Source organism: Cupressus sempervirens, chromosome 5, assembly GCF_028749045.1.
Source record: "Cupressus sempervirens isolate cs-2001-9-10 chromosome 5, ASM2874904v1, whole genome shotgun sequence".
NCBI classification, from domain to species: Eukaryota; Viridiplantae; Streptophyta; class Pinopsida; order Cupressales; family Cupressaceae; genus Cupressus; species Cupressus sempervirens.
Genome location: NC_143122.1, coordinates 772,728,638 through 772,753,587, shown reverse-complemented (window position 1 = coordinate 772,753,587; position 24,950 = coordinate 772,728,638). Strand labels below are relative to the sequence as shown.

General features: G+C 36.1%; 1 pseudogene; it reads left to right on the top strand.

Moving 5' to 3' along the window:
- Positions 1 to 17,764: 17,764 nt before the first annotated feature.
- Positions 17,765 to 19,546, top strand: LOC149558207 (protein LATERAL BRANCHING OXIDOREDUCTASE 1-like; annotated as a pseudogene).
- Positions 19,547 to 24,950: the final 5,404 nt, after the last annotated feature.

Genomic DNA, 24,950 nt, shown 5'->3' with positions numbered 1-24,950 from the left:
ACTCGGTAGCTTCAAGAATACTATATGTGAACTGCTTAACTGATGAACTTACTTGGCAACCACTAAATGCTTGGTATAAACTATAGAATGAGTGATGAGCTTGGTAACCATATAGAATTGAATAAGTAATTTCACTAGTGACAAATACAACATAATGCCAAAAATCTCCCCCTTTGGCATTAGTAACAAAAACACTTATAAGCCAAGACTTATGTACACTAACATACTGAATTTTGATTTTTCAAAATTGATATTTGTAAAACTATTATATATATATTCTCATATCTCCCACATATATATGACACAATATATACATAGTCTTTCTTTGCACATATATCAATCTATTTCTCCCTTATTGTCTCCACATTTCTCTTATCATCTCTTGCTGCCCCTTTTTGACAATAATTCCAAAGAGTTATGCAATGTATTCAAATACAGACACCAATATGTGAGAGAAATTCATAGTGTACCTTGAGAATAAGAGCCAATTTCTTATCCCAGTTGTCTTGCAAAATTTTGCAGGTGGAGAGTACCACTTGAACTTCTGCTAAAATTTCAATCATATGATCTGCTATGGAAAAATTGTTATCCTGGACCAATGCTTTTGAATATGCAATATGTTTCTACATTTAGTCCATAGCTAGAAGGATCATATTTTGTATATCTATCAATGTGGACCTAATCTTGGCTTCCTCTCTTAGTAATTCTACCTACATATCTGACAAAAATCTCACCTTGATGTGATGTGATGAGCTTGAACTAGGGTCAAGCTGTAGCCTTTGTGGACTTTCTTTCATATCTACATCAATCTTATTCAATTTCTCCTTTATCTCCTTGGTGTACTTGGTAACATCACAAAGCTTAGCAAAAAGTGATGTCACATTGGAAAACAAATGTTCAAGATTGCTCAAAATTGAAGATAGTTCTACTTGGTTTATAGCAATATACTCAAGTAGCTTATTATCAAACTTTTTCTCTACCTTTTCAATTAAATTTTCTTGGCTAGATGTATCCTTGTTGAACTTATTGACTACTTCTTTGAACTATAGGAAAATGTATTGTGATGAATCCACATCAACACCTATAACTTCTGTTATTATATTCTTAGCATTCTCAATTATTGTAAACTCTTTATCTCTTTCAGCTGTTAACTGCTTTTGCCTTGCCTTTTGTTCCAAAAGTTGGCTGACCAATCTCATTTCATCAACTATAGCAATATCTAGATCCAAATTGGGAATGACAATTTCCTTGTCCAAATCAATATCATCATCAATTTATTTCCCAGTAAGTAGAAGTTTTACGGGTGTCTTTGGTTCTACTTCTGACCTCACTATCTTGGACTTAGAAATAGAGACAATTGTAGAAATAGTCAGACTTCAGTAAAAAATTGAATGGGTCTAACTAAAGGAAAACTCAAAGAAGTGCTAGCTAAATCCAAAATTGATGTGCTATCCAAAATTAAAGTAACAATAGGTGGAGCACAAATTGGAGTACTTACAATAGAAGAACTAACTGGAACAAAAGTTGGTGCTATCAAAGCTGTAGTAGTCAAAATTGTAGAACATGATGGTGAACTTACTATACATGTTGCTGAAGAAGTTGACAAAATTGTGGAACTGGATTCTTCACATATTGTTGTTGTAGATGACTCGAGAGCTGATGAAGAGGGTTATAGCTTGGTAGATGAAGTGGTAGAAAATTCCATTGCAAATACCTAGAGCTGTGAGGTAGCAAATAATGATTGAGAATATGATATATCTAAGGTTGTTGCAATCATACTTGCTGAAGCTAATTCCAACCCTAATGATGTAGTAGTCCTAGGTGGAGAATGAGGAAGGGAGGCTATGACTTGTGCTACTATTCTCATTGGATCACTTTCTTCATCTCCTTCCTTGTCTTCCTCATCAGCCTCTTCCTCTTTCTCTTCATCATCATCCTTCAATGCCTAATAATCTTCAACATCAAAAGTGAAACATGGAGTGCTTTCCTCTTCTTCATTGTCACTATCATCATCATCATCCTTGATGTCTATTGGATCTTCACTAGGCTTGTGCAGATGATAGATGTTTTCCCAAATAGATGTGGCATCCTTGACCACATGCTCAATTTCCTTTATCAAAATTAGACAAGTATGAAATCTCATCATCATTTTCTCTTTATTCTTTTTCAATGCTACCTTAACCTCTACATTTGAAAGATTTGGTAGAAGTTTTCTCAAGGTTTGCTCAAATATGTCTTTAGCTATCTATTTAGCTAATTGCCACCTAACCTTGACTTTGCCCAATAATACTGTAGGGATTTGTGAAGAAAACTGATCAGGAGAGAATTTCCATCTTCCTAGTTTATCCATGATTAGATCTTCAACTTCCTTTTTTTCTGTTGGAGTTCTGGATTCATATTTGAGTGCTTTGAATTTATTGATTCTAGCACCTACTTTCAATTTATTGAGTCTTTCTTTAAATGTGGGAGGAGGCTTAACAAGCACAACTTCACTATCTCCTTTCCTTTTAGATTTCCTTGTGAATATAGTTATGGAGGCCTTGGGTGGCTTGGTAATGATTACCCTACCCTACATTTTCACTGGCTCTATCTTCATCTTAGATTCCTATTCTTCTTCTTCTTCTAATTCTTCTTCATCTTCTCCTTTTCCCTTGGTAAGCATAAGAGGGCCACTAGCAGTTTTCAACTTGGCTAGCTTCCTCTTACCTTTCCTTATTTCTTGGGGTAGCTTGATTTCAAGCTCAATTCTAGCTTTGGCCTCTTCATAGGTTCTAAAAATATCTAGCTTAGGATCTACTAGCTCATTTACCAATGCTTTAATGATATCTTTGGTTTCATCAATGTTAACCTCATATGGAAGAGGTTTCATCCATGCAATTCTAGGCTCGACTGCCTAGATATACACTCTATCACAATCAACCATAAAACATACATCATCTTTGTAGTCTTCAACAAGCATGGGAGGAATCCTGAACCTATTGTTCATCTTCTCCTTGAAAACTTCAAAGTAATTATCCATAATGCCATCAAAGTTTTCACCCATTTCTACAATAAATTCATTTAATCTGATACAAAATTTGAGTGTCTTTCCTCCCTACTACTAAACCTTTTAATGGGAAAAACTTTTGAACATAAAAGAAAAGACATATTAACAAAGAACCAAATTTATAGGGGTTTTTCTTTGATGTCCTAATACTGTCCATATTTTTGTTCAACTACTTCAACAATAATTCTGATAGATCAAATTCCAAATTTTCTTTACAACCTTATATGCCAAATGAATTGCCTCACATGGCACACTATTCAAATGACTAGAGCTATAAATCTTGTGAGAAATTATGTGAATGTCAATCCTTAATTCCACATTAGGAACAATGCTAATCTTCAAGCCTCTACCATCCCTCTCAGCTAGGGTTTTCTTTTGAAGGTCTTCCTAACCAAGGGCTTTTGTAGTTTTGGCTTTGCTCAGCATGGGGAAACCCATAATCTTATGAATCATTTTCTTGGTGATCAAAGAAGGCTTCTCTAACCATAATTGACCATTATGCACATGACTAAGAATATAACTAATCCACTTAATCTGGAAGTTCCTTGGCATATGCGGGATATGGGTTAATCCTTTGGTCTCTAGATGCTTATGCTCAAGTTTCAACAAACCATCAACACACATTTCTCCTAGGGAACTATCCATCTCTAGGGTTCCAATCTCTTGAAAAGAACACTTAAAATGAGTTTGAATATTGTTAATGAGGAGTACTTTGAGAGGAATTTTTGATTGAGCTCCATTAAGATCCAATGACTCTGCAACTGCTAGTACTAACTTGAAGTTTGACACTTTTCATTCCACATCTTTTACCAACATCACAGATCCTCTTTTTGCCTTGCTACTACTACTACTTCTAGATGCCATGGTTACTCGATAAATGAGAGAAAATGTTTGAACAAATTCTTTGCTGCAAATTTGCTCAAAATTTCTAGAATCACTCTGCTCTATGGATTCTAAAGTTGTGGTGAAAAATGAAGTCAAATTCAATGTTTTTTGATGAAAATTATCCATTAATGCTAGGTACCATAATGATGTAGTGTGTGAAAAACTATTATCCACTCACTAGCTCGGTAGAAGCTTGTGACTTGGCATCAAAACAAAACTTTTATTACTCCCAACCTAGCTTGGTGGAGTCTATGACCAAGATTTCTTAGTATGACTTGATTTCATGTAATCCCTTTATATCTAAAATACTGATTTGAATTTTCTATTTTCTTTCATTTGGAACTGCTCGAGATATAACTTGAAGATATAGTTCTAGTTCCTCCTTTAAGAATCTAGTTGGAAATGGTGGAGTCACCCACTTCTTGAGTGAGATGGACATCATTTGAACTAGCTTGCTCAGTAGATTTGGAAATCCACTATTGTCTCATTTTCTTCCTAATGTTATCAGCTTTAGCTTTCTTCTCATCTTCAACCTTTCCTATGTTCATGCAGTTCTTTGCTATATGACCAAGTTTAGTGCATGTATAACATCTCACTATTGTATCATTCTTTCTCAAGTGATGCCATGCATAGTTTATGCCAATGTGTCCATATTCTCCACAATAGTGACATCTACACCAAATATTGTAATCCCAACCAAATATTGACTTTACAAGTTGTTAAACTGGATTGAATGGTTTAGATCTACATTCAGATGCCTTGTGACCTTGTTTCTTGCATTTGTGACATTTACCTTGAAATTTTGGTTTCTCCTTGCATTCATTAGCTTTATGACCATGCTAATTGCAATTGTAGCATTTTTCATTGAATTTTTCCTTTCCATTGCTCCAACATTTTTTTTATGTATGACCTAACTTACCACAATGATTGAAAGTAGGTCTTTGATTCCTTTGGGCACCTTGCTTGGAAGATTCACCTTCTTCTTTATATCCAAGTCCTACTTTGACTTTTTTCCAATAGAGATTCTGATCACTTTGCTGATTCAATTGATCCATGTTTGCTTGAGATTTCATTATCCTTTCATTGAGTTGCTTTTCAAAAATTAGATCAGCTTTTAGTCTTTCACTGATTAAATCATTCCTTAAACTTTCATTTTTAGATCTCAAATTTATGATTTCCTCATTTGCATTGGAGAGCTAATTGAAAAGAATTTCTTGTTGAAGGGATTGATTTTAATTTTCATTGTTCCTTGCCTCCAAGTCTTCACTTTCCTTATTCCTTTGTTCCAAGATTTTACACATTCTTATTGACTAAATTTCTTGTTCTCTTTTCAATTTTCTTACCTCTTCTTGAAAAGAGCCATTCTTTTCTAGGAGCCCTTTAATTGCCTCATTTGCTTCATCTAAATTGCTTGAAGGGAAAAAGTCTTCAATTTTTTCTTCAACATACTGATGGTTATTTGTTTCTTTTGCAAGTTCCTTCCTTCTTTTCAGGGATTGAGAAAGATGCTCTTTTGCTTCCTTGAGTTGAGCTATGGCCATCGCCAGATCTATCCTCTCATTATCAATAGCTTTGTCAAGTCTGAGTATCTCCATTTCCCTTGATCTTTTGTCATGTCCCCTTTTCAAATAATTAAAACTAATAATCTTTGCTAAGGCAGGCAAGCCCAAAAAAGGTGAAGTTTCAGCAAAGGGGGATAATCTTTGGAAGCTAATGGACTAATAAATGAAAATTATTATTAAAATATGTTTTATTAATCCCTCTTGGACGTGAGTTAGGTTTATGCCCTCTTTTAAGGGGTTTGGAGGCATTCTGGACTCATTCCAGAACTTGATTTTTGCGCATTGCTTTGTTGTTCTTCAGAGGCTGCCAAACCTGTGGAGAAGGAGACATAAGAATGGGAGTTTGTAGGTTTCTAGGAAAGCTAAGGACAGGAGTTTGAAGCCTTTTCATGTGCATGCTCACACAGAGTTTTCCTTTGTGCTTAACAGTGCAGATTTGTGGTTTTTCGAGTGTGTTTTTTGTAAGAGTTTGTTGTTTCTGGTTGAGTATTTCATATTAGTTTGGGTTGCTGCTGTATTTCAGACTTTTAGATGTTAAAATAGAGCTGAATATATGTATTTGGTCATGATTATAATTCTGTGATAGATTATTAGTGTTTTTGTGGTGTTTTCGGGCCATTCTATGTTGTTTTCGAGAGCTCGATGAGCATTATTTTTATCCTTTGTTTGGGAGCTGTTGTGTAAATGTTATACAAATCTGAAAATGTCATTTTTTAGGCTGTTATGCTGCTGAAATTTTTATAAAAATGTCCACTTTCAGATTTACTAATAATATGTGAAGCTGTGAAGTTTTTGGCACTATTTTCGGCATACTCGATTTGGGGTTTATTGAGAAATTGGTGGATCTTTGAAAGATTGGTTGTTTGATCTTAAAGATCTGATTAGAGGCTTGAAATATCATATAAAATTAGAGGAAGGGAAATTTTAGTGGTATCATAGCTATGATCTTTCTAGCCTGAGGGTTTGTAGAAGTTTGCATGTTAGTTTTGACAACTACTCAAATCTTGCATGTCAAAATTTATGGTTGCATGTTGCTTCTTATCAGTTGCATGTCAAAATTTATGGTTGCATGCTAATTAGAATCATTTGCATGTTGCTTCTAATCAGTTGCATGTCAAAATCTATGGTTGCATGTTAGTTCTTGGTGAATTTGGTAATTGCATGTTGCTTCTAATCAGCTGCATGTTAAAATCTATGGTTGCATGCTACTTCTAATCATTTGCATGTTAGTTCTTGGTGAATTTGGTGGTTGCATGTTGCTTCTAATCAGCTGCATGTCAAAATTTATGGTTGCATTCTACTTCTAATCATTTGCATGTTAGTTCTTAGTGTTTGAAGAATGCATGTTGCTTCTAATCAGCTGCATGTCAAAATCTATGGTTCCATGCTACTTCTAATCATTTGCATGTTAATTCTTGGTGTTTGAAGAAGTTATAACCTATTGGGGTTATACTCTACTTTATCCAGAATGGACAGGTATAGTATAGAGTCATAGAGGACACAATCTTGGACAATTGATATCCAGAGTCAGAACAGTAGAAAGGATGGTTATTTAGACATTCGAGATAAACTTATAAAAATAAGCCATGACATGTCTGAACAGTTGGTTGAGAACCACCATATGATGAATGACACGTTGTCCGACCCAGCTAAGGTGGATAAGTTGACTAGATTTCTATTTGGTAGATTTTCTCATAGGGTAGATGACACAATTACCAAAAACATGCATGAGGAGTCTGAGAAACTAGCTTATAGCCAGGTAGAGGTCTCAGATTCTACTCCGCCATAGGAGGTAGTGAGAAAGGATACTACGCAGATTGATAGTAATGGTCAACTTCATACTCAAATTGATACAATTGTATATAGGCCATCAAAGGGTCATGTCACAGGTATTCAGGATGGTATAGTTACACCAGGCAGTGACTACAGCGTAGTGGGTTCAGATGATGATTATGAGGATGCTGTTATGCATGATGGTGAGATACCTAGTAGAGCTGATCAGACATTGAGCATTAATGAATTTGTTGAAAAAGAGTACTAGGCATAGTTAGATGCTTCATCACATGAGGTTGAGGCTGGTAGTACTTCACATGATTTGTCTAGCCAGCTAAAAGTGAACAAAGACAGTATTGTGACTTCATTATCTCATCATGACAGGTATGTGGAGTTAGTTGGTATTGGTCATATTATTCAAGTGAGGATTTTTCTTGAGTTACCAGCTGATTCTAGTTTATAGATATGGACTCAATATTGTTATATTGGCATTTGGGATTCAGTTGACTAGAGATCTTTAACACTTTTTGGTAGCAGTGTTTGTTTGGGTGCTATCATGGATTTGATTAGCAGATTGCATGGTGTTGTCTTTTCTTGTGCTAGCAGCTTGTCTAATGTTGGTATTAGTTTTTATACACTAGTGTTGGGCTTTGTTCATATATCCAGTCGACCATACTTTCTAGAATGTGTTGATAATCTTTCATATTTGGCAATGTGTACAGATGAATCCCAAGATCATATTGGCATTGATGACATCTAGGAGGATGTAGTGGGAAGTTTTGAAGACTTAGTTTCCTTGGGTACAAAGGAGTTGGACAGCAGTGCTATAGTTTTTGAACTCCGTATGTTGATATGAGCTTTAGAGTTGATTCACAAGATATGGATGGTAATACTCTAGAGACTAGTAACTTTGAGGATACTCCTTTAGATAGTGCATCAGAGGAGGTTTGTAGGAGGCAGTCAAGCCAGTGCCATCATGTGTCTAATCAGTTGAGAGTTAGTGAGTGAGACATTGCTATCACTTGCCAACATTTTGATGTTGCTCGTCAATTGTTAGCAGTTTATGGATGGGGTTCTCCTACTAGTGATGAGCAGGGAGGTAGTTATCTTTCCTTGATAGAGTTCCACTCTTTATCGGAGGGTATCCAGATTCTGAAATAGGATTATATGTAGTTGGTAGCCGACAGAGATTATCTTATGGAATGGGTCAGTACAGCATATGATGCATTGTTGGCCAAGGAAGATGAGGTGAGTGAGCTTATTGAGCAGCTTGAGGTGACTTCTGAGATTCTTGAGAGTACATAGTTTGCTTTCAAGGAGTCACAGTTTCATTTGGCTAAGGTGACCATGGAGTTAGAGCAACTACAGTCTTTACTAGATTCTATACAGTCACACGCTGTGGTGTCTGATGATCTAAGGATGTCCATGGTCGAGACTGTTAAAGATAGTGGAGATGGGGATGCATCCATCCTTGATACTAACATTGGCATATCGGGTTCATCCCCACTAGAGTCAGGTTTAGTTGAGTTGGGTGCTGTAGTAGATTGTTGTGGTATGCCTGTCATGGTGGTGACCTCTAGCACTAATGGCAGGAAGACTAGAGATGTTGTATCAAAGATCATGTGTGATATTGGTGAGTCGACAGTTGGCATGGCTCCTACTAGTAATACTACTCCCTTGGCGATGTCTTCAGAGGTAGTAGTCAGTTCCAACTTGGTTAGTGATTGATTGCAATTAGTTACATCTGGATTGCAGTCTGAGCCACTGACTGAGATTGGTACATTCTATCAGCATTACACTGTGAGGTATGCTCATCAATCTACCTTTGATTACCATGTTGATGAGATGATTATACAGAGATGTAGTTTGGTTCCTAGTGCTTATCATCAGTTATGGGACAGTTTGATGCCTCAAGATGAGATTTGTGATGGGCATGACATGGCAATAGGTTCTGCAGTTAATAGTTTGATAATATGTGACTTAGAGCAAGAGTTTGGGAGTGATGCTTCACTGGGTGTTGTTATTGATTCTACTCCTTCGGCTATGACATCTCTTGAATTAGCTAGTGATCAGTCACAGTGGGTTGTATCACTTGTTCATGGTGAGCTGTTGACTGAGGTCAGTTTTTTTAATCAACATTATATTGCACGGTATGTACATCAGTTAGCATTTGATCCTTATGTTGAGGAGTTGATGGCAGGAAAATTTGGTTTGGGTTCCATTTCTTGCTGTTTATCCTGTGATGGCTTTTCACCATTAGTGGTGTATGGGAGTTATGGTTATGAGATAGTGGCCGATGATCTACAGATTTGTGTTGACTGCAAAAGTTGTACAGTGTATGGATTCTCCATACTTGGTATAGTTTTATTCAAGAGCGTTCACCATTGTTGCAGAGTTGGATTGTACATTTTGTATAGGCCAGTGGGATGCGTTGATGGTATTTACTATGTTGGTAGTTTGATTTGTCCACTTCACTTGGGTTTTGATGTTCTAAGAGTTTGTGTCTCATGGGTTTTTGACTATGGAAGTTGTGATTTTGGAGTTTGGTTGAGCTGTAATTGTCAGTTTGATTATAGATTCCTCTTGGTTATATTACAGAGGATATTACAGGAGCCTCTGTTAATTGACAATACTATAGCTCATGAATAAATTTGGGATCCAGGTGGATTGATTGGTTTATTATTCAGCCATTGCTTGAGGACAAGCAATATTTGGAAGGGGAGGACTTGTCATGTCCCCTTTTCAAATAATTAAAAATAATAATCTTTGCTAAGGCAGGCAGGCCCAAAAAAGGTGAAGTTTCGGCAAAGAGGGATAATCTTTGGAAGCTAATGGACTAATAAATGAAAATTATTATTAAAATATGTTTTATTAATCCCTCTTGGATGTGAGTTAGGGTTATGCCCTCTTTTAAGGGGTTTGGAGGCATTCTGGGCTCATTCTAGAACTTGATTTTTGCGCATTGCTTTGTTGTTCTTCAGAGGCTGCCAAACCTGTGGAGAAGGAGACCCAAGAATGGGAGTTTTCAGGTTTCTAGGAAGGCTAAAGATGGGATTTTGAAGCCTTTCCATGTGCATTCTCATGCAGAGTTTGCCTTTGTGCTAAACAGTGCAGATTTGTGGTTTTTCGAGTGTGTTTTTTGTAAGAGTTTGGTGTTTCCGGTTGAGTATTTCATATCAGTTTGGGTTTCTGTTGTATTTAAGACTTTTAGATGTTAAAATAGATCTGAATATATTTATTTGGTTGTGATTATACTTTTGTGATAGATTATTAGTGTTTTTGTGGTGTTTCCGGGCTATTCTATGTTGTTTTCGGGAGCCTGATGAGCATTGTTTTTATCCTCCGTTTGGGAGTTGTTATGTAAATTTTATACAAATCTGAAAATGTCATTTTTTAGGCTGTTATTCTGCTGAAATTTCTATAAAAATATCCACTTTCAGATTTACTAATAATATGTGAAGCTGTGAAGTTTTTGGCACTATTTTCGGCATACCCGATTTGGGGTTTATTGAGAAATTGGTGGATCTTTGAAAGATTGGTTGTTTGATCTTAAAGATCTGATTAGAGACTTGAAATATCATATAAAATCAGAGGAAGGGACATTTCATCTTTTCTGAAGTTGTCAAACTTTATCCTAAGAAGCACAATGATCTAATACCAATTGTTGGAAATAATCAAGACTAGCTAGGTTACTGAGAGTGGGGGAGTGAATCAGTAACATCAAAATCTTTAAATTAATTCAGTACTTAATTCATTCATCATTAATTCATCTAATCTACTACATGCATGAGAAAAGATAAACATTCATAACTCATGGACCTAGTAGTTTGGTGACCCAAAAACCTTCCAAATAGAAAGTAAAACTGGGGTGGGGATGATACCCACAAAACTTCACTACTATAGTATAAAGTTGGCCTATTAGGGCTTACATTGACCACTTCTAATGATCTAACCTATTAAGAGAAATTTGGACTACTAGATCCACCTTGTTAGAGGTTTTATAGACATACAATGAAATATGCACTCTATTAAGAGATTTAAAGAAAGACTGTCAAGTCTACCCTATTAAAGGATTTAGAAAACTATTTCACCTGTCGGGATGAAATAGTGGATCTGACTTACAACTTTAATGCTGATTAGATCCTTTAAGTATAGATCACCTCTTTTGATTGATATAACTTTACTACTCCTTGTAGATCTTGTTGAATACTCTACTCTGTTGTTGATTCACATTCACTCTTCTCAAAACATTACATATCCATTCCTTGATATTCTCATACATATCCATTCATTCATACATTGCAAATGGTACAATACATTACATATATACCAATTCCGATATTTACAAATACAAGGTTAGCTAAAGCAAAAGTAAACAAAATATTACTAAGTCAACCAAATAGTAGAAACTCAAGTTCTGTAAGCGAACTTGGTGAACTTCTAATACTCAGCATCCACTGCATTACTCGGCAATGTCATGCACTTGGTAGAAGTAGAAGCTTAGTCCATACTAATCACACAATGTAGCTTTGAACTCAGTAACCATTGTAGACTTAGTAGATATAGTGTCACTTGGTAGATATTGAATCCTTCGTTGACCTTGCATGCACTTGGTAAACACTACACATCCATCACTTAGTAGACACTAGCTTCTCATCGCATAAACTAATGAATCAGTAAACACTATGAAGCTCAGTGACCACTATCATGTCGGTGAACATTGTCTGCTCGGTAAACACTACTAGACTACACACTTACTTGATAACTTCAGGAATGCTTGGTGCAAACTACTTAACTGATGAACTTACTTGGCAACCACTGAATGCTTGGTATAAACTGTAGACTAAGTGATGAGCTCTGTAACCATACATAATTGAATAAGTTTTGTTTCTAATGACAAATAAAACATAATGCCAACAAAAAATATTCCTATAGAAGCCAATTTGGTAAAGTCGTCTAACTCAAATAAATGAGCAAAAGATGAACATTAAATATATATTATTCTACAAATTATTTTTTCAGTTTAAATATGTATTGAACAAAGGACTATGGTGAATTGATATTTACTGAGATGCTTTCCATTAATGGGCTTGAAACTCTTTAGACAAAAAAATTTGGTGGTTGGTAAGTGCAAGAAGTTGGGTCTCAATTTTGGGCAAAAAGTGGAAGTGTTTTTCCCACTTTTGTTATTATAGGATTTAGGAATGCCAACGCCATGCATTGCCTTGATTAAAATATTATATTTTTTAATAGTTAATTTAGTAACACATTATTTATATTAATTTAGTATTATTTTGGGCACATTTTAAATTTAGCACAACTATAGTTATATATTAATTTTTTAAATTATTTAATTCCCATTTTTTAATGTATTTTTATAAATGCCATTGATCTTCTTGTTTAGAATGGAATTCAATCTATAGATAGAATGGGAGATTGCCTATAGCCTATAGAAACAATGGGATGGGGAGGTAATAATCTATTTGTGCTGCCCACCCATCACTCCAACAATGACACTAAAGATTGAATGGAGAGTCCCTATATCCTTGTGGACTGGGATCGAGACAAAACTAAAAGATAGAATGTGTTGCCCTATAGGGCCAACCCTTTGCATCTCAAATCTCTTATTAATTGATGACAAAATGACCTATAGTGGGTGTGGATTGGTTGGCTCTGGCTACGGCCACTTCTCACCCATTGGTGTCACATTGCATTGATGACCAAGGCACGTGGAGACAACTACTAATTTGAGAACTATAGCATGCATTTGTAAGATGGTACGATACTATATTAGTTAGCCATTCTACGTATATTGGAGCTAGGAACCATTCCATATATGTCATAGCTAGTGTTGGGATAGCTTAGAAGGTATCATCAAGTTCCTCTCCCTATCAGTCATGAATGTCTGGCATAAATGCCCTACGATGTAAGGTCAAGGGTTACATCATTCATTTCTAGCTCAGCCTAGCTTAAAGCTATTATCCATCTATAATCACTCATTTTTAGTCTAGTAAACTATAAGCCCTCCTAAGCCCTTTTTCTAGGTATCTTTAAATCTATATACTAAACCTTATTAAGCACTAAAACAATAGACATAACAAAACTTGTCATATATTGGCCAAAAGAGGAAAGACTACATACCAAACCTGGCATTCCAATCAATATCCCATATAGTATCTTTCAATTATTGAGATAAGGTCCGAGTGGGAAGTAAATAAGAAGTTATAAAATTGGAATAATTTGTATATAATTCAAACCTAGTTTTTTTTTTACTACCACTTAATCCATACAAGATTTACCCCTGAAAAAATGGTCTTATCTTTTTTATAACTAATAAATGTTGTAACTTCTAGAAATCTAGGTTACATGTTGTGGATTGTTAGCAATTTCAGAATTCTTTATAACCACATTCCTACCAAATGTATGACAAAATGCCAAACATTACAAAAAAAATTCTTTAGAAATTGGGGATATTATTATGCATCTCCAATTTAGTCTCTAAGGTAGAGAAATTGGATATATTACAATATGAGATATGATCTTTAAATAAGCTTAGTAAACATAGGCAATTATTTTATGTTAGCAAAGTAATAATCACATACTAGTTATGTCTACAAGTATCAAACATATGTTTCTAAAACACAAATGAAATAAGCATTGAAGGTTTTCCTCTTTAGGGTATATGGGTTGTTGGTCCTTCATTTATTCCTTTGTATTTTTGGTTGGAGAGGAACAAACAAATCTTTCAAGATGTATGGACTAGACCTATGCAAGACTGGTGGAAGATTTACCACTCTCTGCATTCAAAATAATTTAGGCTAAGCATGTGTTAGATGGGGGTATGGCTCCTAGTGACCTTACCATCTATAATTGCCTCAATCTTTAGCTTCACAAAGGGCTCTAAGGAATTGGAGGTCAAAGGTTCCATGGTCTTCCCAGACATCATAGGAAAAATATGAAGAGTCAAGTGAATTTTGAAGGGCATTGAACTCCTCCTCCACCTAGTGTTCTTAACACCAATGGTTGTTCCTTGGGGAATCTAGGTCCTTCTAGCATTGTGGGAGTGTCTCATTGTAGTTATGGTGGTCTAACTTCTTTTCTTGGTGCATAACTTGGGTTTTCATTCTAACAATCTTATGGAGGTGATGGTCATCTTACATGCTATGGAAAAAAGTTGTTTGGGGGGATAGCGTAGAATTATCTATGAGTCTGAGTCCCAAGTGGTTACAAACTTTCTTACTTCACAATCTCTTTAGGATGTTAGTTGGCCCCTATCTTTAGTTTTTAATCAAACTCTTCTATTTTGTAGAACTCTTGAGTTAGTTAGTTTTACTTACATCCCTCAGGAGTGAAATGGAATTGTCGATTACTTGCATAAATGAACTTTTGATAGTGTGTAGGATTGGATTGCTATAAATAGGGGGTAATTACCACATGAATTATCTCATGAACTTTATGAACTTGTTGATTTGAATATGACTCCTTGTTGAGCTCTCCCTTTTTTATTTCTTCTTCTCTTGATTAATATTACCCCTCATTTACTAAGAATTGTTAAGCTACATCAAAATTGAAGTACTTTAATTTTATCCTAAAAACCACAATTTGAAGTGAATTAGTTGGAAGAGACAACACTTCAGCTTCTAAAATCAAGATAAAATTAAACTACTATGTATTGTTATAACTACAAAATATGTTTAACAATGCATAAATACAAATGTCATATGAGGCCTATTGTTAATCAGAAAGGTGAAATTGGAATCTATCTTGTTTTAAAATAGTCACTTGGAATTTGAAAGTAAGCTTTGAAAAATAGGGAGTAAAAAATGTGCAACAATTGTTTATGGAAAAAAAAAACGACAATCTTCATTATGTTTACCCTCCCTTAAATCATTTAATTTCCCTTTCTATTAAATTAAAAACATTTTATGGCCTTCAATGATTGAAGTAGCTATATCAGCATAGGTATTTTTATTGGGTTTAGATAAGGGGCTTCAATCTAGGAAGTAGTTGATTTTTTCTAACTTTAGGAGGAGATCTAGTACAATAATTATGATAGTTTTCTTATAGCTATCATCAAATAAGAGCACCTAAAACTGAAAACACATGTAGTAATTATCTACTTTTAGCTTTTTGGTTATTTATTGACCAATTTTTGCACCAATATTGTGGCATTTCTTGAAGATTACAATAATAGTTAACCACAAGTATCATTGTCTTTTTATTAAGAAAATATTGTTGCGCAAACATAGGGGTATAGGCCAAGCATTTTGAAATGATACTGTTGACCACTTTGCACTCCAAAATCCCTACAATATATCCATGAATACCCAAAAGTTTAAACCTTAGCTTTAAGCTTTCTATTCACTAAAATATACCCAAAAAATCAAAATCTGACTTATAGATTAGGAGCTCTAGGTGATTAGGTGCGCTAAGTTAGCTTAGATGATTACTAGATCTTTCCCCCTACATATAAACTTATATTCCATATAACAATCCCATTAACTCCTTTCAAAAATTCTAACTTTAACATACCATGTGCAAAGGGATTGTTTTATTTTATAGGGTCAAAGATTTGAATAAATTATCTAAAATAATTAGGTAATAAAACACTTTCATTGCTCATAATACCTTAGATACATTACTTTATAAAGAATCTACATTATGGTAGAAATCACTCTAACCCTTATTTAATACCTCCAAATATTTTGAAAAGTGGAAATAACATCAACATTAGCTTGAATTTCCACAATCATCAAAAATTTAACATTGGATGGAATTTCTATTTTTCCATTCTTAACCACTTCAGAAACCTAGATCATATTTCCTTTTCATTTCTTTTATTGCTTTCCATGGAAGATTGTTTTTATAATGCTAGGAGGAAATAAGAGGAGGGTAAAACCTTTTATCTCATCCATTAGGGGTTCATGAACAAACTATATATCTACCATCTTGCCCAAAACCTGCTGCTCCTGATCAACCCACTGGCTTCTATCACCTCCAAGTCCCATTGGACCCTGGCTCTAGTCCCAACCACAAAAAAACCAAGAAAACCCATGGCCTTGAGGTTAAAATTAGCCCCATTGATTCTCATAAAAATTCTAGGAAGAGTAAGTAAGGTGTCAAGAGAACTAGCAAATGCCTCTAGCTGCAAGAGAACTAGCAAATGCCTCCAGCTGGAAAAGCTCAAGTTCCCCGCCCCTCCCTCTCCCCCCCACCCCCGTGCCTCTCCCTCACCCTCCAAAGCATGATTCCAACTTTGAATCTACCAAAAATGATGATAAACCTACAAAAAGGAAGAGACTACCCCAAGACATGAAGCATGTCCCCAATCCCTTTAGCCCCTCTCACAGTTCTAACACCCTTGAAGCTACCTTGACTAGAAGCATGGGGGGAAGACATCATCTCCCCTAGAAAAGATAGTCCTAAAGGTGGGGAGAAAGGACAAGCATATCCATGGATAGAGCCACAACAAGGCTAGACTAGATAGGCTAGAGTAGTCAATGAGGGATCAAACAAATAATCACATTGGTATCTACCAAAAATTTGACACTCAAGTGGAATTCTCCTCCAAAGTCATGTATTATGTGGCCATCACACTTTACTTTTTGCAAGTGAACAAGGATGAGAATGATTTTGGTAAGGAGAGCAAGACAACTTGATCCATTTATGGGTTCCTATTAGAGGACTAGTTGAAGATTCTCCTCGACAAACCTGTCAAGGTAGAGGGGGAGGACATGAACAAGGACGCACCTAAAGAGAATAAGGATGAGGATCCTAGAAATGAGGGTACCTAGCCCTAGGTCTTTTTTTTTTTTTTTTGATTATTGTTATGTTGTTGGTTACTATGAACAAAATACCTTATGGGGTTTTACATTATATGTTTATGTCGATATGTGGGACTGATAGCAACAATTTGTTTGAGTGTTGTTGGACTGTTTTTTAGTTTTTTTCTTTTTACAAGTTTAAGGACTGATGGTATTATTGATTTGGTTCTAGAAATTATATATTTTTTGAAGTTTAAAGTTGGTATCAGATAGATGACAAAGAGGTAACCTTTGACTGACTTTTCTTCCCTTTTGTACTTTGAGGTCAGCCCCCCATCCTTTTGGCTACTATCTAATACTTCAAAAATATTGGATATAATTTTCCAAAATCATCAAATAGTTTAACTAAATAGAATTCCCCCAAAACAAATAGTTGTGCATATAGAATTTTCCACAACTATCAAATAACTTTGTTTATAAGAGTATATATGGACATACAAATTTCTATAATTATCAAATATAATTGTTTATGAGAATATATATAGACATAGAATTTTCTACAATTTTTTACCTTTGTTTGTGAGAATATATATGAATACAAAATTTTAGAGAATTATCAAATATCTTTGTTTATAATCTAGTATATATGGACATTTGGCTTCTGTTTCTGAGAGTGAGAAGAGTTAATAAATGTAGGAGCATGTCAGTGACTTTTTTAGATTAAGAACACCATCATGTTTAATTCTGCCTTGGCATATAATCCCTTTGATGGAACTTCAAAGAGGTTTTCAATTCCTATTGTTCAGGAATTAGCATCACAAAATCTTCAAAGCCTCCCAAAAAGGTATATTAGACCAAAGGAAGAGTGCCCAAATGGATTTCCTCCTCAAATAGACATCCCCATATTTGATATTGCCATGTTTTTGAGTGATTCTAATGATCTCTATAGGTAAAAGGAATTGAAGAAACTTGGTATTGCATGCCAGCAATAGGGATTTTTTCAAGTGTGTACATTCAAATTGATTATCTACATGAGTAATAATTTCTTTAAAAGATTTTTTTTTGTGTATTAGGAATTTTTGACAATTTGAAAAGAGGATCTTGTAGTTTAAATGGCCGATCTTCTCAAGGCTAGGATTCAGGATTAAGCAAAAACTTTGCTTTCTTAGATTATTGTTGTTGCAGGATATGGTCATTTATCTATGTGATGAGGAATTACTCTCTAGTGGATTCCAGTCACCAAATCATCTTTGTTCTCCTATTTTTTTTTATTTTACTAAGATAGTATCTATTCCTCTATATTGTCAGGTTGTGAATCATGGAGTTCCTTTGTCTTTGATGGAAATAATGAAGGAAATCGTTAGGGAACTCATTCAACTACCTCTAGAAGAAAAACTCAAATACAAAATGCAAGAGTTAGAAGGCTTTTCCATGCCTTTGTAGGCTCAGATGACCAAATACTAGATTGGGCAGATATCATATCCTTGACTACTCTACCTCCGCAAAATAGAAAAATGGATTTCTGGCCAAAAGGGCCAGTAGATTTTAGGTACCCAAGTATTTGTGACATATTATTTTCTCTTTTCACTTTTCCATAGATATTTGAAGCATATCTACTTCAAATTTCTATCCTTCTAACTTCCATCAAATTTTAATTTTCAATCTAATTGCACCAACCATTTGTTACAGAGAAACCGTGGATCAATACGCTTTTGAAACTCAAAAGTTGGACAATGTAGTTTTTTGCCTCTTATCAGAGAATGCTGGGCTGAAACCAGATTGTTTCATTAATGTGTGTGGGAAAATAATACAAAGGATGTAAATGAATTAATACCCACCCTGCCCAAGACCACATCTGATTTAGGGTTAAGCTCTCATTCAGATGAATATGCTTTGACAGTTTCTCTGTAGGACGATGAAATAGTTGGACTACAAATCTGCAAGATGGTCAATGGATTCCTATTCAACCCACCCCTGATGCTCTAGTTATCAATACTGGGAACATGCTTGAGGTAATCAAGATGTGTTTTAACAAACTTTGGACCAAAACAACCTGTAGGAACCATCAATTTATGTTAACTTATTTTCAAGAATGTTTCCATGGGTGGATAATTTTGAGGTTTCATGTATTCAAGATTACAAAAGGCTTCCCTCTACAATATTGATTTATCATTTGGGTTTAATTAATGGGGACTAATGTTTGATAATAGTAGATTCATATCAAATGTAAATTTTTCCTTTTGTGTGTTTTTTAGGTACTAAGCAATGGAATATACAAGAGCTCTAAGCATAGAGCAGTCACAAACATTGACAAGAATTGAATTTGCATTGCTATGTTTTATGGTCCAAGTATTGAAGCAAACATCGGCCCTGTTCTTGAGCTCATAGATGAGATGCATCCCTATCAATATAGAAGATTCATTCGTGTAGAGTATATGGAGAATTTTATTTTTGGGAAACTTGAAGGGAAGAAGAAGATGATTAAATTTGTCAAAATTAAGTCATTACTTTCATGATTTGAATCTGTTCAATATGGTTAAGACAGAGGTCAGGAAGGAAAATGATATACACTTACAATTTGATGAGATTTTTTTCTCATGGGTATTTTTGGATTTTTAGTTTAAGTAAGTGTTCAGAGATCACTAATGTAATGAATTGCATGATTTTGGAAAAAGAGGGGTAAAAATTTATTAAGAAAAAAAGGAATACAACAAAGAGAGCTCAACAAGGAGCTGGATCCTGAGCAACAAGATCATCAAATTCTTGCACCATCTCAAAGGAAAGTTTCCACCTATCCATATTATTCCAACCCGGATCATGACTAGAAGCCCATTTGGCTAAACAATTAATAGCTCTGTTCCATTCATGAGGAATATAAGTGAACCTAATGAACTAAAAAGAGGTAGAGAAGAGTATAATATGATTCATAATAGTGGTCAGCTGCCAACTTACATCATCAAGCTCCTGCGAGGAAAGAAAGTTCACCACCACTTGGGAATTAGACTCACAGATAATCTAACTCCATCCCCGCAAACAAAACTATTCCATACCATATAAAATAGCTTGAGTTTCCATGAGATTGTTAGTGTAATCATCCTTATGAACTAAGAAAAAAGAATTTAACATCACCAAAACTACAATGAACCACTCTCCTAATACCAACAGGGCCTAGATTCCCTCAGGAAGAACCATTAGTGTTAATTTTCAGAACTCCACAGGGAGGAGGAGTCCACTACCCATCCTGATTTACCTAACCTTTCCTCTGATGTTGAAGCTACCTAGACACGAAAGGAAACCTTTGAGCTACAACCCCATCCTGAAGATGAAAATTGAGGTAATTGCATATAGCAAGATCAACCAGATCCATACCCCCATCTAGCTCACACTTCACTTGAATAGTTTCCTAAAGAGAATGTGAGATCTTCCACCAAAGATGCAAAACACCAAGCTGAACATCTTGGAATATTCGATGATTCTTCTCCAACCAGATATGCCAAAGCAGGAATGATGGGGCAGCAATACAAGCAACATGGAGAGGAGAAGACTTGGAGGGAGCACTACCCAAGCAGGCCCAGAACTCAGGCAAAGAGGAAGCATGCCTACAAGAGCAACCCCAAGAACTCCACCAAAGATGCCATAGATAAGTTGAATAGGAGCAATGGAAGAACAAATGGGAGATAGACTCCTTCCCATTACCACACAAAACACAATAAGAGGGGCCCTAAAATCCATGTTTACAAAGATTATCCCATGTAAGAAAGTGGTTGTGAGCCACTACCCACATGAAATAATTGCACTTGGAACAAGAAACTTTATTCCAAACTTGCTTCCACCAAGGGACCTCAACATCCCCAAATAATTTTTTGGTTATCTCCTGATACCTAGCAAAGACATGATATTTACCAGACAAGGTACCTCCCCAAGCCAAAACATATGTACCTAGCAAAGAGGAACACTCTCTAGAGGCTAGAATCTGAGAAAGCACCTGATAATCCATGTCTGTGCCTCCAGGAGGCCAATCAGAAGAATGCTTTCAATTGTAACCAACAACAGGTCCCAATTGATAAGGAGTCTTGTAATGAGCCACTTTATCCCATCCAGTAGCATGAAAAGAGTCAAAAAGAGACTGAAGATGAGGGTACATGGATAAAATGGAAGGGAATCCATCCCAAGCATCAGACCAAAACAAAGCCTTAGAACCTCCTTTACATATCCAAAATAGACCCCTCTTGACTAACACCACACCTGTCTTCAAATTATGCTAGACCATTTAGCCATGACCTTCAAGAGGAAGTGCAGAAACAGAGCAAGGATCAATACCATGAAAATATTTATGAGTGATAATATGAGCCCAAAGTTGATGTTGTCAGAGCACCATCACTAATATAGTTTAGCAGCCAATGCTTGACTACTCAAGAGAGTTGATCGAAGACCAAGACCACCTTCCTTTTTAGGCCTACAAATAGTTGCTTAACTAATCAAGCTCCATTTAGTACTATGCAAATTACCACACCAAAGGAATTGCTTAGAAAGAGCATCAAACTCCTTGAGAAAGTAAACATGAGCAGCCTGAACCATGCTTCTATAAGTAGGAAGAGCTTGGATAACAAATTGAAGAAGAGTAACCTAGGAAGCAATAGAAAGCCATCTATGAGTCCAATGAAACAACAATAGGAATGCAAAGATAAGTCAGAGGAAGTGACCCAATCCGAAACTGCAGGATACAAACAATCCTCTGTTAAATAGGATTAGGAGTGTTAAAAAATTAAATGAAAGATTTGTACTCATTAACTTTCTGGCCTGAAGTTGCTAAATAAATGTTCGAGGTATGTCGAAAGGCTTTAGCTTCCTTGATCATAGCAAGACCCACAAGAGCAAAATCATCAAAAAATTGAAGATGGGAAAGAGAGGGTAAGCCATTACCCCACCGCCACCCTTGAATAGAATTCTGGGACACTTGATACTTAATGAATCTACCCAAGCCTTTGGCCATGATGATGAATACATATTGGGAGAAAGGATCACCCTAGAAGAGGCCTTTAGAGGCAACAAATAGCTGAGAAGGTTGACCATTAATAAGAATAGAGAAGGAGGCAGAAGTAACACAACTCATAGTCCAACTCACCCAGTCGGAGCTAAATCCAAAAGAAAGAAGAAAACACCTTAGAAAGATCCATTTAATTCTATCATATGCTTTAGCCATATCCAGCTTAATAAACATAGCTCTCTCCCTTGAAGTAGCCATAGAGTGAATAGCCTCAGTAGCAATAACCACCCCATCCAAAATTTGTCTTCTAGCAACAAAACCACCTTGTTCTTCTGATATAATAATGGGAAGCCACTTTTTAGTTCTCTTAGCAATCAACTTAGTAATAACTTTGTAAACCACATTACGTAAGGCAATTGGTCTAAAAAACTCCAATTGATTAGCACCTTCTCTCTTAGGAATAAGAGTCAAGAATGTAGAATTCAAAGCCCAAAGCATCTACTTGCTAGAATAGGATTCCTTAACCACCTCCAACAAATCATGATTAATGATGTCCCAAAATTCCTAAAAGAACTCAACTGGAAAGCCATCAAGACTAGGAGCCTTCCCCTTAGGCATGCCAAAGACCACCTCCTCCATCTCTTCCAAAGATATTGGATGCATGAGATAATCATTCATTTCCTGAGTGATAAGGGAAGGAATACAAGACAAAATAATATTTTCTTCATTATCAACAGGAGAAGAGTCCTTAGAGAAGAGGGTAGAAAAGTACTGAGTAGCCTCCTGGAACAAAGACGGCAAGGAATTCAGTTGGATACCTTGAGAATTAACCAAAGAAGAGATATTGCTCTAATTCTGATGAGATTGCACTATTTTATGGAAAAAGGCAATGTTTCGATTGCCTTCCTGGAGCCAATCAACTCTAGCCTTTTGCTTCCAACAAATTTCCTCTTGAAGTTCTCATTCTTCTAAAGCTCTAGAAGCAAAGAATTCAACCCTTCCAAGATCCTCTGAGAAACCTCGATCTCTAATCTCCCTTGTGATGACATCAAGATCTTCTTGAGCAAGTCTCTTCATAAAGTGAAGGTTCCCAAAACATTGTCTATTCCATATCCTGAGCTACCTTTTAACATATTGAAGCCTTTTAAGAAATGAGAACATTGCAGTACCATATGCAGGAGCACCATCTTTCCACCAACATAAAACAAAATCACGAAGAGAGGAGTCACGAAGCCACATCAACTAGAACTTAAAAGGAGGATTCTTTGGAACACAAGCTCCAACAACCAAAAAATTGATTGGCCAATGATCAAAACCCCTCCAATCAAGGATTTCCAAAGAGAGAGTAAGGGTGCCACTAATCCAGAAGCAAGAAACAAGAAATTTGTCTAGATGTTCTAAGATAGCATCAACTCTAGTCCTTCAATTATTCCAAGTATAGAGACCATTAGAAAGCTTAACATTAGAGAGATGCAAAAGAGATATGTGTTGCCAAAGAAGAGCAGAGGAAGGCCCTAGTCTAGCTAAACCACCTTGCTTCTCCTCCAGACTTAAAACTAAATTGAAGTCCCCTACTAACACCCAAGGATGATAAGGGTGACAATTTCTAACATATTGAATATGGCTCCAAAGTTCCTCCTTTCCCACAAGATCAACAAGCGCATACACATTAGTAACCATGATTACCTCTCCTAAGTCTAAAGCAGAAGCTACCATAGAGAGAGCTGAGCGAGAAGACAGCCAACCAAGGGGAGAAATTTTCTGTGGATCCCAAAATATAGCTAAACCACCAGCACTACCTATTGCCCCAACACACTAGCATTGGCCACAAGACCAAATACTAGAGGCATGTTGGACCATAGACTCCATAGAGAGCTTATTCTCTTGGATACAAAACACATGGGGACTGTGGTCAACCACCAAGTTCTGAATAGCCTTTTTTCAAGTATGCTATTCAACCCCCTAACATTCCATGAGAGAATAATCCTCATTGGGTAGAATTGGGAAAATGAGCATCCAAAGGTTTCACTAACCTAGACTCAATCAATATATCTCCTATGAGTTTAATCTTCTCTTGGTCTGTTTTGTGCCCACTCCTTAGAGGGGGAGTAAAAGAACCTAACTTAAAGGGTTTAGGCATCAACCCCAAAGGGAGAGGAGATCCCTTGCCCTTACTTGATGGTAGCACATCCTTAATCAAGTTAGCCAGAACAACATCATTATCGTCCAACACCACAAGTGTCACTAGAGCCTCTGACATAGGAGCTACAAGGACCTCACAGTTCTGATATACCACAACTTGGGGTGCACCACAAGTGTCATTAGGAACAAATCCCTCATCTAGGCAAACTAGATCAGAAGAGATAGGAGGAGGAATACCCTCCTCTAGAAGCATACTATCTAGCACCTCAAAGTGATTAAAACCTGAATAAGATAATCTTTCTTTCAAAGGGCTCTTTTGACCATGCTCCTTAGCTCATGAGCGAGCAGGGGTAAATCAATCCTTATCTTGCATTTGAGCCTTACCCTTACCTGTAGCATCTTGTGGATTCGACCCCTTGGTAGTATTAGCTATCTGAGATTGTCCTTTCCCTATAGTATCTGCCAAACCACCAGCATTGCCAGCTATAGAACCATCCACTCCTTTGGAAGTCAAGTTACAGGGGCACTGACGCTGTAAATGACCATACTCATGACAAATTCGATAGCAGAAAGGGAGGGATTCATAATCTAATTGCTACACCCAGGAAGAAGCCCCAAGACAAATTTCCAAAGAATCTGGTAATGGGTTATTCAAATTAATTTCAACACAAATTCTAGCATAAGAAATAACCTTTTTATCAAGGGATTGATGTGCAATCGCAGTCAGCTTTTCCACCAAAGTAGCAATTTTTCAGAGGATGTCTTCATGCCAAAATTTCAGGGGAAGGTGA